Source organism: Rhodamnia argentea, chromosome 3, assembly GCF_020921035.1.
Source record: "Rhodamnia argentea isolate NSW1041297 chromosome 3, ASM2092103v1, whole genome shotgun sequence".
In the NCBI taxonomy this organism is placed as follows: domain Eukaryota; kingdom Viridiplantae; phylum Streptophyta; class Magnoliopsida; order Myrtales; family Myrtaceae; genus Rhodamnia; species Rhodamnia argentea.
In genome coordinates, this window is record NC_063152.1 from 8,256,434 (window position 1) to 8,273,422 (window position 16,989).

At 40.1% G+C, this 16,989-nt stretch overlaps 1 protein-coding gene, 1 long non-coding RNA gene and 1 pseudogene across 2 annotated transcripts in view; 2 read left to right on the forward strand and 1 right to left on the reverse strand.

The window, feature by feature from the left end:
- The window catches only part of LOC125314035 (disease resistance protein RPV1-like), a 147,636-nt gene that overhangs the window by 122,358 nt on the left and 8,289 nt on the right, over positions 1 to 16,989 (forward strand). The gene's annotated exons all lie outside the window — the stretch shown is intronic.
- Positions 5,228 to 16,989, reverse strand: part of LOC125314374 — a 413,124-nt pseudogene continuing 401,362 nt past the window's right edge.
- Positions 10,408 to 11,085, forward strand: LOC125314392. Its single transcript, XR_007197888.1, has 3 exons — positions 10,408 to 10,465; positions 10,596 to 10,712; positions 11,076 to 11,085. It is a non-coding gene; the product is annotated as an uncharacterized LOC125314392 (long non-coding RNA).

Sequence of the window (16,989 nt, forward strand, 5' to 3'; positions counted from 1 at the left end):
TCAAACAATAGATTGGAGTCCACAGACATCCCGTAAACTATATTCTATCACCAAAAGGGTTCGAATTTTTCAGGGCGTCACAAAAAGAGCTTCTCGGATTAAAATGATCAATTTGCCTTCCGTTATAACGGCTTCGAATTTCAATTCTTCTCAACTTTTAGCACCTTATTGTACTAACTTGTTACTCTATCCAGCTTATGAATGTTCCCACTTATGTAATTTCGTGAGAGCTATCAAACATGCCTGCCACGACGTGCTCTAAACGAGAAAGATAATGAGTCAACGAAAACTTCCAAAGCCAGGCAAGTCGGCTCCAAAAAAAAAAAACGAACGGGAAGCAATTCAAGGGTGGAGGATTAATGTATTTCTCGAATATCTAATCATATAATATTTGGGACCACTCAAAAAAAGGAAAAAGAATTCAAGATGATGAGATTATAGCCAACTAATCTTTTGTCATTAGGACTAATCATTTAATTAATTTGCGATGCCAATATGTTTTAAAGTCCTCCCATAAAAAGAATATATTTATACGCACACCCACAAGCAGTTTTTCTTTTTTCTTTTTTCTTTTTTTCTTTTTTGTTTGGGGGGTCGGACACCCGCAAGCGGTTGATCAACTCATATAATCGAAGACGATTGGGGCCCACATTTTGCCTTAGAGGCTGGGATGGGCCGGGTTTCTCGGGCTGAGAAGGCGTGGTCCGACCGATTACCAAATCAAACGAAATAAGCATTCTAGATGTCGATGGATTTCATCTTCTAATTGCGAAGAACAGAAGCATCACAATAGAAAAGTTATTTACCTATCACAAAAAAAAAAATTATCGTTATCTTCCAATTGATTAGCATATTCCCTTTTAATGTATACTACTGTTTCCGGACCCATGCACGACGTGGCTTGATGTCTAGTTTATGATATAACAATGGACTCACTCGATTAGGTGAATTTATTTTAATTATTAGTGAGGATAAGTTATTTAGTTGTACTAGAAAAGAGAAAAGAAATTCATTGTGAGAAAATTGTGGAAAAAAATGAATAAATGTTCGAATGACTAGGTCTATAAAAGAACAATGGAATTAGAAAGCTATTTGGTAAGAAAGATTTAAGTGTAAATCGTAAATATTGAAATTTATGTAATCACCTTGCTCATTATTGTGATCATATTTGGACAATAATTTTTTTTTAAGCAAAATTTCAATCGAACCGTACCAATCTGAAAACCTGCCATAAGGAAAATTTAAACGGAAATGAAATTGATTCTCCTTTTTAATCTGTTCGATTTAATTTATCTGCTTTTTCTTGTCGGAGATTTATCCATTTGCAAAATACTATGAAGACCTTTGGTTCTTCATTATGGAGAATGAGTCAATCCGTTTTATCCACGTTAAGAAAATTCATCTCCTTGAAATAAGAACGGGACAAATAAGATGTTGAATACAGTCTAAACTAGTTATTCGAGCGTCGTAGGGGTTGCTCGGGAGCTCGGCCATGGCCAAGTAGCAATTGTTCTCCTCACCCTCCTCTCTCTGGTTCTCATTTTTTCTTCCTTCCACTCCAAGCTCCCTTGAATGAGAAAACACTTGTGGGAGGCTCCACCTTCTTAACTTGAGTTGAGATTATTTCTTTTGATCTAATCTGGGAATATTTTACAATGTTCATCAAATTTTCTTTTGCTCGTTGTTGATGCTCTTCTTCGCTTGTTGGGTGTATTTCCCACTTTCATTGTTTAAAAATCAACATGCTACTGCAAATCCTCCGGATCAAGGAGTCCGACAAAATCAAGGAGGAATACGGTGAGTTCCTACTGCCTGGGAAGCACTTATAAAACTTCTCTTGAGTTTTGAAAGCTCTCATTTCCGCTTCTAAATCTAAATCTTGGAGCTCTTCTTTCCCTATCTAGATCTAGATCTGGAAGTTCATTAAAGGCGCCTATGTGCTCATCTTACCTCTCCTAATCTAAATCTAGATCTTAGATTTAGATCTTAGAGCTGTTCATCCTATTTTTAGCGTTTCTGTACATAGTGTTGACGACGCTAAACATGGGCGCACACCGCCCACTGCACAAAGCAAATCTACTGGAGAAAGGGATTACAATGTGTGCTCACTGATGACAATGCGAGATTCGTTAACAATGCGAGATTCGATTTGATGCTGAGAGAGTTTCATTCTTTTAGATGAGAATATGCACTCCCAATTAGTAGGCGTGTCACTTGGAGTAACCACAAGTCCCTGTCCATATGCGGCACGGGGATCACGGATAAGGTGATGCATGAAATCTTGAAGGGTAGCCCGGTTCTCAAGTATCTTAGGTAGGTGGAATGCTGCAGTTTGAAGCAAAACATCAAGCTTTGTTCGAGATGTTTGGGGGAAATTGTGGTCAATCACTGCTTTTGGTATGCACTTGATGAGGGTTTCCCAATGGAGATTTCGAGCCCTCTTTTGCTATCGCCGCATTTGAGAGGGTTTGTTCGGTATGATGAGGCAGCTGGTAATTGAAGCCTCATCCTTGACTGAAGCTGAGTTGAAGTTCTCTATGAGAAGGCAAACTAATTGTTCTATTCAGAATTGGTTAAGAGTCTTACAGAGGGTACTGCAGCCTGGTTGAGGGACTGCTTCAGAAGCTATAGAACGTGACTGAGCTTTTGATTGGTAATTGGTGCCTTCGGGTGAGCAAATTGTTTAATTCAACCAATTCGGGTTCATACTTACGAGCAGTTGATGGTCCCTCTTCTTGGAGTTGAGTAAGTTCATAATAAATTTTATCACACTGGAATCTGGTTCACATGGTTTGCTACTCTGCATGATGTCTAGTGCTGCAAATGTACGTTGTGCCTCCAAAATAGCTACCAAAAGACCAAGGAGAAAAATAGCTGGTGTGGGTCAGTCTATATCTTCTCAGTAGTGAATAATCATGATTCCAAAAGGTCATAGTAATTTCTTACATGTCGCCTCTTCATTGTTGGATGTGCTTAGGTTATATCACTTGCGGCAGAGTTGAAGGTGTGCCATTTTCTTTCCCTAATTGCAAGCCTCTATGCGACGCAGGTCTTGATGTCCTATCGTGGAGTCCGGTGGCCCTCCTGAAAGCCAATGACGATATGATTGAACTGTATCACTTCACCTGAAACAGGCCTACTTCATCTGTTAATGAGGGCTTCATAAATATTTGAACTTGTTCACCAGCTGTAGCCCGTTTATTAGTGCTTCCCACTGTTCGCTCGTGCATCCGACTATAAGCATTTTGCTGAAAAAAACACCCCGAACCTTTATTTTCTGCAATCTCTCCCGCCACAGTATTGTACCTCGCCGTCATGTCCTTGAGCAGCCGTCCGTCGTCCATTGTCATCAGTCGGGTCCTTGTCAAGTCTTGTGTCTGTCCCTGTTTGCCCTCTGGAGCGATGTTGATGCAATGAGCGACATCATCGGCCGGTCACCCCAAATCTGGGTCGCCAAAGGCAGGAAACACCGGTCTGGGTTCCATGACATTGGATTTGATGTCTAGAACTCATCCAAAACGATAGAAATAGAGAGTGAGTTGTGTGCTCGGTTGTTGCTGAGGCTGGTCAATGGCAAGCGGCAAAGGTCTTGCAGGATAATTATACAAAAAAAAAATTCTTAAATTTATACAATTTATGCTAATTCAATCCTAAATATTTTTAATTTGGGCAGTTTAGTCATAATTTTTTTGAAGATTTGCTAATTTAGTATTAAACATTTTAATAATCAACGTAGTCCCTTCGATTAATTTTGGTTATGAATCATTGATACAACAAGTCAATCGGCGCCGTCCGTCCTATGTGGCATAGTTGGAGCAAACTTTGAATATTTTTTTATTTTTATTATTTTAACTGTTTTTTATTTATGATTTTCTGTTCTTTCTTTTTTTTAGGCGAGGGTTGCAAATCGTTTGTCAGCCCGAACCGTGGTGGTAACGCTCGCCGCATTGAGCGAGGGCTCACAATACACTTGTTGTGGCCGTTGAGGGCATCGTGAACCCTCTACCAAGACCTCAAGGGACACAGTGGGTGCTGCGGAGGTGGGGGAGGGCCGTAGCCCTTGCTCGCTGGCCGGTCGACACGCTAGCTCGGTTAAAAAAAAAAGAAAAATATAAAGAAATCTACAAATAGTTAATTGGCTTATGACATCTTTGCGAGAATAAAGGTAATCAATTTCCTTTTTCGAACTTGAAGGAGTCAAAAAGAAATCATTACCATTTTGCAAAGTGAACTTTGAATCAATATATAAATAGGGCGGTAAAATATGGCGATGTTGCTACCCCTTTTTTTCTTTTTTTAGTTCAAACACGTTACTCTGTCTTCACTTTTGACGGTTGTGGTGGATTTCTCCAAGGGACAATCGGGAAATTGAACACGTCAATGGTATAGCGGGGAGCCAAGAGATCGGTTGAGTAGCGTTAAGCGTGGCCACTTTTGAAGTCCTGGCCGGAGGGTTTTGTAGAAACCTGAAGAGGACGTCTCCCAAGGTGGCCCCGGTGGCCATTGAGAGGGCGGCAGCGGTGACGCCAGCACGAATTGTCGTGTCGGTTGTCATCTCAACCAAATTATGTTAATGACACGTGGAACTCCAGTGTGCAAATTAAAATTCCATTGTACAAAGTGCACAAGTGTAAAGATCAAAACCATAATTGTTACTTCAAGAACAAAGATTAGGCATACCAACAAAACAGTCATCGGATGAAATAATTAACCATCCGAATCAAACGTACTTTAGGCAACATGAGGTTCAATAATACCCGAATGGCGGAAAAGCTGGTCACATTATGTTATAATATCACAGTCTCTACTACCGCTATTTTAATTCTTCATCCTCACTTTAAATCACTATGCATTATTTCACTTGGAAGATTAGATTTTCACTGAAATCTTTAGAAATAATTGGAAGCTGATAGCTACCATAATTCACAACTTCCAAACTTTCACCCCATATACGAGTCATGGAGATGGCTTATATGCTAAATTCTACAGACACGGCATATCACTAATAGTTCTATTAATATTCATGATCAACACAAAAGGCAAGGTGGTGTGAATGAACAGATGAAATTAGAAGGGGCACCCGGGTATCCAAATTCAAAGTAGAAAATGCAAGTTCCACTGTAGAATCATCGGAATCAAGAAATCTGTTTAACTTACTCATCTCAATCGAAACTCGGGGGAGAGATTATTGAGGAAAAATGGACTTAAAATGAGGTTAGACACGAAGTGCTTACTTATAAATGAACAAATTGGGTAATTTCTTAGATGAAATACTTGACCATCCGAATTTCTTTCTGCTTGAAGCCACACTTCTCATAGAATGCTTTATTCTCATTTCTGCAGTCAAGAATCACCTTATAGCAACCCACAGATCGGGCATGATCGGTGAGAAAGAAAGAACCTTCTTGCCTAACTGCATCCCCCTAGAATCATGATCGACGACCACGTCTTCAATATGGCCAACCTTGCCGCAGTTCCTTACAAACTTCTTCTCGATGAACACACTTCCAGTAGCGACTATCTTTCCACAACTAGTATCCTCTATCACACAAATCACATGGTCATCGCCTAGAGAGCTGAGCTCTTGGAACTGCTTTTGGAAATCCTCATCGGAGATAGCATCGCAAACCGTCAGTTGCTGCAGTAGCTCTACAAACCCTTTGCTTTTGTCGGAGATCTCTAGTTTCCGAATTTGCAGATTACATGCTTCATTTAGTGGGACCCCAGTCAGCATTTCCTGAGATGAGGCTTCTGTTACACCAACTTCATTCACATCGACAAGGAGAGAATTAGAGTTCATAGAGTCAAAGAAAAGAACATGGCACGCATATAGAAGCTCCAACATGTTATTAAAGGTAAATCGCATATAAGACACATAGCATTTCTCTATCTAAGCAAGCCACCTTGCACAGACTTGTAGTGGCCAAATCTGCTGAGCTCTAAATCATAAAGCAAAAGATAAATGCAATTCACTTTTCGGCCTTCTTCTATCAAGCTAATATTAATGCAAATGCGATATCAGTTACTTCCTAGTGAGTCTGTTCACAAAAGATAAAAACAAGAGGAGGAGGACGAGGAGGAGGAGGAGAAAAACTTGCTAATGAGGCTAAATTAGTATTTACGTACACAATACAAAGAGGAAAAAGAAGCAGTTCTATGGAGTCCTCTATTTACAGAGTGATAGTCTCACTTTAAATTACAAACTTAGAAAGTAGAATCGAAGAACCTATCTACAGCCTGGCAACAATTACGGCTGAAAAAGAGAGAACGATGAACAAGTTTCCTTGGCTTTGTCATTTATCAAAACAGCTCATTAAAGCTTCAAATAAAATTCCAACTAAGAAAATTCCATTAGTTGCTTTCTTTGGTGCACAGTAGGTATCTGTAACGATGTTTGGTGTTAATACACGACACCATTCTCAATTGATACATTGGAAAACAACATCTGCTGTGCTTATTAGTCAAAAACTCACAAATGGAGTAGTTCTTTCTCAAAGCATAAAATATCTCAAAAGATTTTTCTTACCTGGACTTAGTTCATGTCTAGGAAATGGCAGATAATCCTATGAAATATACACTCCAGGTAAGCCATAGAACACTATCTTGACACTGGCTGCATATTTTGGACTCAATGCCGATGATGACCACACAACAACAGGAGCAGCTTTTGCCAACACTCATTAAGTTATTTGCTGGCAGTCGTAAATGCCAATAGAATTCTTACAGGCAAAAAGGAAAAAAGAAGTTCAGAGCGATGTTGAGAAAAGCTTTACTGCTAATTGTCGCAAATGCTGTTAAAAACACCCAAAAATGCCAGCAAAAGTTCTTTCTTTAGAGGCATTTGAGAGTGGCATTTGCAAATGCTGCGATCTGTATTTCTCTTAGCAAAAATTGTAAGTGCCAGAGAAAAAGTCACCACAAATAGTCCCCGAAAACATTGCTTCACCGCGAATTGACTCCGCTAAAAACTGTGAAGTTGAGACAGAGAGCCAAATTATGAAGTTTGCAACAACTCATTAAAGACGCACCGAACTCCTAAACAACCTAAATAGTATAAAAAGATTCAACCCAAAAAGCAGAAGAAATCGATGGATTACAAAAGCTTCATATCAACTCATGCATCGTTGCCAGACACAATAGCAATCTCGGAGAGAGTACGCGAGACTGTCCTGCGCTTTTTCTAGAGTGTGATTTAGCCTAGCCATCCCGTACTTCTTATCTACGGTAGCGAAGAAGTCCAGGGGCATAAAGCTTATCAAAATCAGTGGAAATTCCCAGAATCGAACGACCCCCAACACTGTCTTGCGCTTTCAATTCAGGAGGAGCAAAAAAGATTACGCATGCACAACGCTCGTAATAATCACAATCACAAACCAGAAGAACGAGAGAGTAACCTTGGGCTCGATTTAATTGCTGTTCCCTGCTCTGCCGATTCGAACTCTGCAAGTGATTGATGAAATGCAAGCGAGGGACGAAGGAAGCAACAGAGTCTGAGACTTGCTGTGCCTTCCGCGCGACTGGCGGTTGGTAACCTATTTACCCCCAAAGTTACCGCGAGGGGCAAAAAAGGAATTTCAGTTCAGGTCGCACTCCGCGAGGCGACGGTGGTGGAGAGTAGGGCGGTGAAGGCGGAAAGTTCCACGAAGGTAGAGAGGAGATGTCTGGTGTTCAGTCGGCGCAATCCCCTCCCGTGAAGGGAGTCCTCCCTTATCTCCGGAGCGTCACCTTTCCCGCACTTCCTTTTGATTCGTGCGAAGACCGGATTGAAATTGGATCAGGTAATCCTCTATACGTCTCGTTACTTGCGTAGTTGTCTCTCTGTCCACGGCCTGTGTGATGTTCTTATGTCGATATCCAACAATTCTTGGCCGTTGTGATGATATTGCTGAAAGTTGTCCGCACGACTGTCGGTGGAATTTGCGGGGCGTTCATCCGGACGCACCGCGCGGCGCGAGCCCTGTGAATGTAGTTAGATTGGTGGGATGAATGATGTCAAGTCACTCATTGTTCGGTTGTGGCGAATGATCGAAATGAAAGTCCGAAACGGCGTGAACGTAGAGATGCGCATCTTGTTGCTGGAGGATTGTGAAGGCTTCAGATGGTTTCAGAGCCGATACATACTCTTGGAAGATTGGTTTCTTTGTAGAAAAAGTGAACTTCATTCATCGAGATGCTGAACACACGCGCACACACATACATACAAAAATCCCAATTCATGGGTTTGAGACAAGTCGGGCATAAACTCGCCTCTACTAATGTCATGGGCAACCGTTGGCAGCCACCGTAGCAAAGTTCTCTCATGTTCGGTAGCTCTCTTGCATCATCTTGTTATCTTTGAAATTGATTAGATTGTTACGTTTTGTTTGCAGCATCACTTGCTGTTTATTTTATCATATAGACCGTGAAACTCTTTTGTGAGATATCTTTTCGGTGATACTGCATTTCATGTGAGATGATGAGTCTAGAGTTTGATTTAGATTGTAGTCATGTACACGCTCGGATTACTAGATTCTAAGATCCCGGTATCGTCACTATGCAATTAGTCTCATGTCAATTTGCTGTTGGTTTAAATCTTAAACCGTAGACATTGGGCGTTATATGGTCAGCACTTTATTGAGTGGTTAATCTCAACGTTGGAAGGCTTTCTGGCTGTAAAGTTCCTCCGGGGACAAAAGGATTGGCAGTTGTATCCTTATTCTTTCAGTATTAATCCTACTTGTTGAACTTTAAATTGATTAAATGTTGGCGTGTCCTCATGAACTTGTAGAGAAGTAATATCTTGCTGAAATAAGATGGAAATAATTTCCTAAAAGCGTACGAATTTGTCTAGTTAAAATTTTAAGCTTAGTGAATCGATTGATGTTGCAAATTTTAGTCAGGACTGGTTGTGGTTCATGTATGCATGTTTGCAAAAACAGGAAATTTTGATTGCTGTGACTAGATCAAATTCACATTCAAGCAACCCTCACTTATCGTAATAACATGTATCGCATCTCATAATAACACATATCCCCTTGAGATGAAGTCTCACCTTGTGTTGTCTTCACAAGCCTACATTTGATACTGTATGAGTTGCGACTTCTCTGGTCCATAGACAAAGCTGTTTATTTTTGGTTTCTTAATAACATCGGAATAGTATAAAGTTGCCGGAGACTGGAGTTAACGAATGATTCTGATGATGATCTTTCTGTTTCCAGATCCGCAAAGCGGAGCAAGAGATATCCATGTAAGACAAAAATGTCATTGATCAAGCGCATAAATCCATTTTTTGCTGCTCGGATTCGAGAGAACCATAGGCTTTTGAGCTCTTCTGCTGCAGCACTTTGCGACGCTTCTTCCTCTCCATTGACATCTCCCGATGACATACGCCTGACCGACAGTTGCATTCGGTTACTTTTTATCTCAATATTGTACTGATGGGCTTCGAAAGAGGGAGTATGTAAAGCTTAGATGTAGTTGACATTGATTGGGGGCCCGTTTTCATTGGCTTCAGATTAGATCCCTATGCTTTCTGAATTCTGTAGTTCCAACTGGGTGCGGAGGTAAATGGATTTCTCAGTAACACTTTAAAGAATTCACCAACTCTGTGTTGTAGCAATAGGATTGTCCTGATATTAAATCAGCACCAGAATGTCCTCATAGTATTCATATCGGGAAAAGCGATGGTATCCCAGAATTATAGTATTTCTTTTACTCCCTCCATGTTTAGATCTCGTACCATCTCTCTCATGTGATTTGCTTGAAGAGAGTTGGTGGAGTTTAGTAGCTGTTTTTCTTTTTAAGATTTTCAGACAACGGAAAGTGAAGCAAGACAAAAATTAACTTTAAAGGTCAATTTTGAAAAGTAGAGCCACCTGATTATGTTTTATAATAGGTGGAGTGATTTGATGAACTTGCCATTTCGGAAAGGGAAAAATTTAGGAAAGCTTCATAGAATGAAAGACTTGAGGAAAACTCTATGCAGAATTGCAGCAGATGGCTTATATGGTGTAATTTGGTTTCCTCATCCAATGACTCAAGACTGGCCTACACTTTTTAGAATCTAATTGCAGATGTCATGCTAGTAATACTCGCTATCCTTGTTCTCTTAGCTTTTGTTTGGTAAGCTGCTGTATGTTATCGAGAAAAGATCTTTAATACTTTCTTAGGCATAATTTATGTGAAAAAAGGTTGAAATTTACCCTAAAAGCAGTCCAATCTTGGAAGAACTGAAAATCATTTCTGTCTACACAGTTTGGTCCAGATATTCAGATGAGCCAACTTATTTTTGTAGTGCTGATGACTGTTTACTGCAGGTGAGCTTGCTCGATTTCAGGTTGGAGTCACCATGGAAATCTCCCGGTTAGATGCCTGGCATTCCAATAAAGATGGTTCTTTGGAAGCCCCAGCAGCATACATTGTCCGAGCCCTGTGTCGTAGGTGTTGTCTACCACACCTACCAGAAGTCATTTTGCGATGCATGCAGGTGGTGTTTTCTCCCAAAGAAGAAATCCCCCCTCTTTTCTTTTTGACATTTTCAGCGTACACGCCAAAACGGATGTCCGTAGCATCTCATCTGTCTTTCAATTTGTAGAACCATTCTCTATGCGATGCAGGTCTTGGTATCTGTAGTGGAGTCTGGTGGCCCTCCTGAAAGCCATGATGATCTGATTGAATTGATCACTTCACCTGAAACATGCCTACTTCATCTGTTTAGTCAGCAACACTTGCTGGTAATTTAAGTACTTGATACATGGGTCTTCATGTATCATGGGATACCAGGGATAGTCATTGCTAGAGTACTACTCTCCTGCAAGTCCTGACTGTATTGTGCGTGAATTTTGTTGGCATAACAATGATTCACTATAGTCCTCTGGGTCCTCTTTAGTTTAAATTGTCTTTAATACTTTTAATTCTGCACCCTGTGAACAAAGGACATCTCAATCGTACACCTTTATCGTGTCTAAAATGGATCGCGTTTTACTCTTTCATACTCTTCTTACAAAGAGTAGTATCCGACTTTTATGCATTTCACCAACTCTTGAGGGATTATGCTAGTTACTTAAAGTTGCTGATGGTGTCTTGGTTTTTTCCAGGAATTTTTGTATGCTCCATATGCTGCATGGAGCAACAAGAAGTTGATAATTGGCTTCATAACAAGACATCTGATTTTCTCCTCCCCCTTTTTAACTTCGCAAAACATGAGCTGAGAAGCCACAGAAAGAGAAAGTCAGAGTGGTTTTGGAAGTCCATAACACGCATGGTAACACTTTTGAAGTAGAAATTTTTTGAACAGAAATACGTTTAGTAGCTCAATTTCTGAAACAGAAATTTATTTAGTTCGTAATTATATATTTCTACTTCTGAAATAACTTTTTGCTTCAAAAATTATTTTTGGGGAAGTTTTGAGAAGTTTAAAAAAAAAGTTACTTGTCGATGAGAAATCATTCATTAGGCCTCCCTTTTCCTCTGTTTCGCGCGGCTGTCCTCTGTCTCTCTCTTCGCTCGAGGGTTCGCTCGTCTGTCCTCTGTGCGAAGGTCGACTGCGAAGGGTTCGCTCGTCTGTCTTCTTCGCTCAGAGGGTTCGCTTCTCCCTCTTTGCTCGAAGGGTTCACTTCTCTCTCTGCGCTCGTTCGCTCGTCTGTGAAGGTCGCCTCTTCGCTCGTCATCAAAAAAGTTACGAGAGCACCTCTCTCTCTTTGCTCGCTCTGTGCAAGTGACCCACCGCCAAGCTGAATCTCCCAACCGCAAAGCTCGACTTCAATCTTCGGCGAGAGATTCCCAACTCAGATCTGCTGGAGGTTAGGGTTTTCTCCAATGTTACTTTTTACCCTGCCTTGGGATATAAATCTGTCATTATCCCAATTTTTGCCATCGCCATGAGCATTTTTGTGAGTTTCAGTTTTGCTGCCATGTATGGAATTGCTGTGGCTGCCCTTGGTATGCCTAGTACCATTGCCACTAGAATGGCCATAAATGCATCGGACAATGCTGGAGGTATTGCTGAGATGGCTGGCATGAGTCACAGAATTCGTGAGAGAACTGATGCCCTTGACGCTGCTGGCAATACAACTGCTGCCATTGGAAAGGTACAGGCAATCCTCGCATATGAATATAATAACAGACACAGTCCTGTTGTCCTTTTAGTAGCTTTTCTTGAAAAAATCCGTAACATAGCAGAGGAAACGTCAGTCTCTGTGTAGAAATTTCTTTGTGAGACCACGTTCATATCATCCAGAGTGTGCGCACATTGGCCAATAATTTTTTTTTACCAACATTCATGACTAAATATATAGGTGAATTATGCAAGTCCTTTTGGATTCTTGCTGGTGTGGCATGACGTTTGTGTAAAATCACATTTTTTTTTCCTTGATGTGCTGCCTTTAATCTATCATTATTAATATTAGCCCTGTTGTCAAATTCTACTTACCTGTTATTTGAATCTTATATTTGACAAGCTTTTCACTTTCTCCTGGTAGTAGGGATTCGCCATTGGATCAGCTGCCCTGCTGTCTCTCGCTCTGTTTGGTGCATTTGTGAGTCATGCAGCAATTTCTACCGTTGGTGTCCTGACACCAAAGGTCTTCATCGGTTTGCTCGTGGGTGCCATGCTTCCTTACCGGTTCTCTGCTATGACCATGGAAAGTGTGGGAAGGGCAGCATTGAAGATGGTTGAGGAGGTCCGCAGGCAGTTTAACAGCATTCCAGGGCTCATGGAGGGTCATGCAAAGGCTAACTATGCTAGATGCATCAAAATTTCAACTGATGCATCTCTCAAGGAGATGATTCCACCTGGTGCTCTTGTTTCTGGTGTTCAGTTAATTCTTATGGAAATAAGATGCGTATCTGTTTTGATAGTTTACGTTGCTCAAGGTATAGCTCTTGATAGACTGCTTGTCCAGGAGATGTTGTAGTTTCTTCGTTGTTGAACAAAATCTGTAGGTAAACTAGGTTTGCTGATTAATGCTCTTATCATGATCTCTATGACAATGTTGGAGCTTCACATCGGTTTGTATCATTTGATTGTGGTTTTTTCCTTGATGAAAATTATTCGTTGGCCTTGGTTTTAAACGGATTGCAATTTCAACATCCCACACTGGGGGAGCATGGTGCTCCATTTTATTTTCCCATTGAGGCCGAACCAGGAGCCTTGCCATACTCTCTCTCTATTCTAGGGTCCGCTTGAAGATACGCTAAACAAGCCCTAAGCAGCGGTCGGTCCTTGAGATACTTCAAAATGCTGATCGGACAATGCAAAGAATTACATTGAGATATACAGTTGCTCCAACTGTTCGAAAGTTATCATATACTTGTCTGTGGTTATTCAGTGACCTGCTAAGTAAAGTTGTGTGACTTCATAGATCTTTTTCCTTAATATCTTGAAATTCGCTTTCAGGCTGGTGCTTTGGAGCATGCGAGGACCCTTGGCCCTAAAGGATCGGAGCCTCACAAGACTACTCTTATTGGAGATACCATTGGCGATCCTCTGAAGGACACTTCAGGCCCATCGCTCAACATCTTCATCAAGCTAATGGCAGTGTAGTCGTTCGTGTTTGCTCCCTTCTTTGCTACTCACGGTGGTCTGCTCTTCAAGATTTTCTGAGGGAAGGAAATGGATGACTTCCCTTTTGTACCAGCAGCATCGTCATCAACTCACTAAAAACCCTCAAATTTAAGTAATTTTACCCCGAATGTTTTTTTTAATTCAAAAAAATCATCGAACTTTAGACCTAGTGTTAAATCTACCCGCAATTCCTTGTCTAAAAAGTTTTACATTTTATGTCCTGTCTCAAATTTGCCCAGAATAACGACAAGAACCTTGATGACAAGGTCAAGGCTCAAGAGAGTGCAGTTTCCATGTTAACAAGGGAGGAATCTCAGCATTCGGACCGAACCTCACGGTCAAGTGGGGCGGTAGACTTTTCAGCATATAATCATTGCAAGGAGAGCTCAAAAAAGAAAAGGGTGGAGCTTTTCTTCGCGGCCAAGAAAGAGAAATAAAGAGAGAGCGTTATGGTCGGCAAAAGACAGAAAAATTTAATAAAAAAATTGAGAAGTGGTCGTCAAAAGAAAGAAAGAAAGAAAAGAACATAGGAGAGAGATTCTGGTGGCGGAGGTAAAAAGGAAAAATTGAAAAGGCGGAGAGACAGAAATTGTCAGGGCACGCGCGAGAAAGCCACAGAGACCAAAAGATTGGGTATCAATATCAGAAATCAAATTCATTATCTATCTCATTAATCAGAATACTTTTCATAGATCGTTTTCACTGTACCAAACATATATCCTTTCACAGCATAATAACTTTCATTAATCAGATGCACAAATCAATACGTGTAGCCTTTTTGCAATCCCTTGATAATCCTCAAACCATTCACAATAATCAACTCACCAACCGTTACTAAAAATGCTTTCCACGCCATTTCAAATAATCAAAAGGATAGTGAATGTCCCATCCAAATTTGATGCATCAAATATGCTATAGATGATTAGTTTTGCCTTTTAACCAAATCATACTTTGCACATAATATGTCTAATCCTTTTTATTGAAGAGATAACACTACTCAGCTGAGAATGCCCCAACAACATATTTGTTCGAGCCGACAATCTCGTAATCATGTTAATTAAAGGTGAATCAACGTCAAAACCAAGTAATATACTACCTCAATTCCAAATTGGCTAAAACGAAGCTTAATCGCTAACAAAAGGATTGCCATGCAGTAACAAATTGCTCGCACAAAGTGATTAGTCAAAGCTATCTACAAGGTGGAGCTCACACGCAAAATTCGAAAATTTTGCTCCAACTAAAACGTTACTTTAAATCAATTCCTAACAAATCCCATAACTTCACAACGTCATAATTCGTGATTTTCATGTAATTCCATAATTTAATTATTCTAGTCGGATTTCGGAGTTCAAATTTCACATGATTTTGAATTTGCGTCATAATTTAAAAAATTACTTCGATTTGACGAACACATGGCTTAATCCTCACTGGATATTGCGGGTCGAAAATGCTCCTCCTTTTTCCTTTCCCCTTCTTTCCCCTTCCTTCTCTCTTAGTTGTGAGCTCTCCCTTTTGCCTTTATATCTCTTCTTTTGCTTTTTCTTTTTCTAAAGCCCACTTTTTGACCAAGTCATGTGGAAAATATGAAAAGCGGTCTCCCACTGGACACATGTCAGTCAATTGATGTAGTATTATTTTGCTGACTTAGAATATCTCAGGTACCCAATATTTCCTCGTCACTCTAAGCATGTGGTTGCTATTTCCGGGGAATGAATTACTAATTTATTATATAGCTTGACAAGTTTGACTTTTTAGTGCGATTCCCATTGCCAACTGGTTTCCATTGTATAAAGGGTAAATATCACGAAAAATCATGTATTGACACATTTATAATAAATTTATCTCAATTTGTTTACTACTAAAAATCTTAAATTAGTATAAGCGTGACAAATTTATTTCAAACTATTTTTTTGACTACCAAAAATCATAAACTGATATAATTGTGATAAATTTACCCCAAAATAATTTTTTTACAACAAAAAATCTCAAATTCATACACATTTGAAAACTTTGCCCTCGGGTAGTTTCTGTTAATTAAGTTAATACCACGAAAAATGATAAATCGATACACATGTAACATGCAGAGGGTTACATGTCCACCCGACAATTTTAATGTGTCATCCAACTCAGCATTTGACGGTAAAATTTAACGAAAATTAACGGATGGTAAATTTTTTGCAACTATACTAGTTTGGGTAGGTATATCGGTTTGGGGTTTTTTGTGGTCAAAAAATAATTTTGCGTAAATTTATTATAAATGTATCAATTTGGGGTTTTTGGTGGTATTGACTCTTGTATAATCGGATCACAAGAGAATGGTCAACAACCGGGCATTTTACGCTTCCTAAGAAGCATTCCAGTTCTTTTCTCCGCGAGACTTGAACTCAAAAATCAAGTGCAAGGTCAGAGCAAAGACGGAATGCACCGTCTCAATTTTGGATATTCTTTCGCCAAGCTCGTCGCACTGATCCTTCTCTTAGGGCTTGCATTCTATTTTCCCCAGTAAAGTTTTTGCCAAGTGATGCACTCATGTCGGAAAAGTTGGTCCTCAAAACTTAAAAGACATGAAAGGCACGAATTGAAAGAGAAGCTAGTTGATCCAGGCAAATTGTGACTGAAGGCATTTAAACTCTATTCTAGAGTTTGCTGAATCGAGTTTAGAAGGCTTTCAGCTTTGAGTTTGAGTGGAAATGGAGCAGTTTATTCGTCATCATCAATTTTTTTTTTTGACATAATATATCGTAAGGGACCATGCCCATGGCAACCGTGACGTGTAGGCCTTCTTCTATTGCTTCCTTCCCCGTTCACTTCCTCACAGAGTGGAAAGACCCGATTAAACAAGCTGTCTATTTTGGGGCACTTAACATGTTTTGGTATGTGCTTCAAGTTCTCGATCATAAGAGAGAAAAGTTGACTAGAATATGTGCTGCCCGTGGTCAAAATGAGATCATCAAGCGAACTTTTTTAGAGAGAGAAGAGGTAGTGACATGTGCAATCTATTTTCTTCTCTTATCGGGAGAAGGTCTAGTCTAACTGTAAATTCGACAGATTACTACACTAAAGCTTTTCGATCTCATGCCAATTATAGAACGTCCCGCACTTTATCCTGGAAAAAGAAAGGTAATTCTACATCCTCACCGGTCCCCTTGATTGCGTTTGGGATTGACTTTGTATGCTTGGTTGACTCTACTTGTGTTCAACCAAAGTGAGGCAAAAACAGGGAGGGGTAAATTCCCAAGTGGGATCAAGAGCTTTAAATATATTAACAAAATGCAGTCAACTCATAGCTATATACCAAGCAATTAGATCAAACACGATGCTCCACTCGTTGGTTCATTAAGGGGCAAGCCGTCTCTTTATTTTGCCTCCGAAGAAATTTTCTTTTGGTTCCTTCATGAGTTTTAATGGCCATGGGTGGTTATTAGGTGTCGATCGCCTTCATTGAT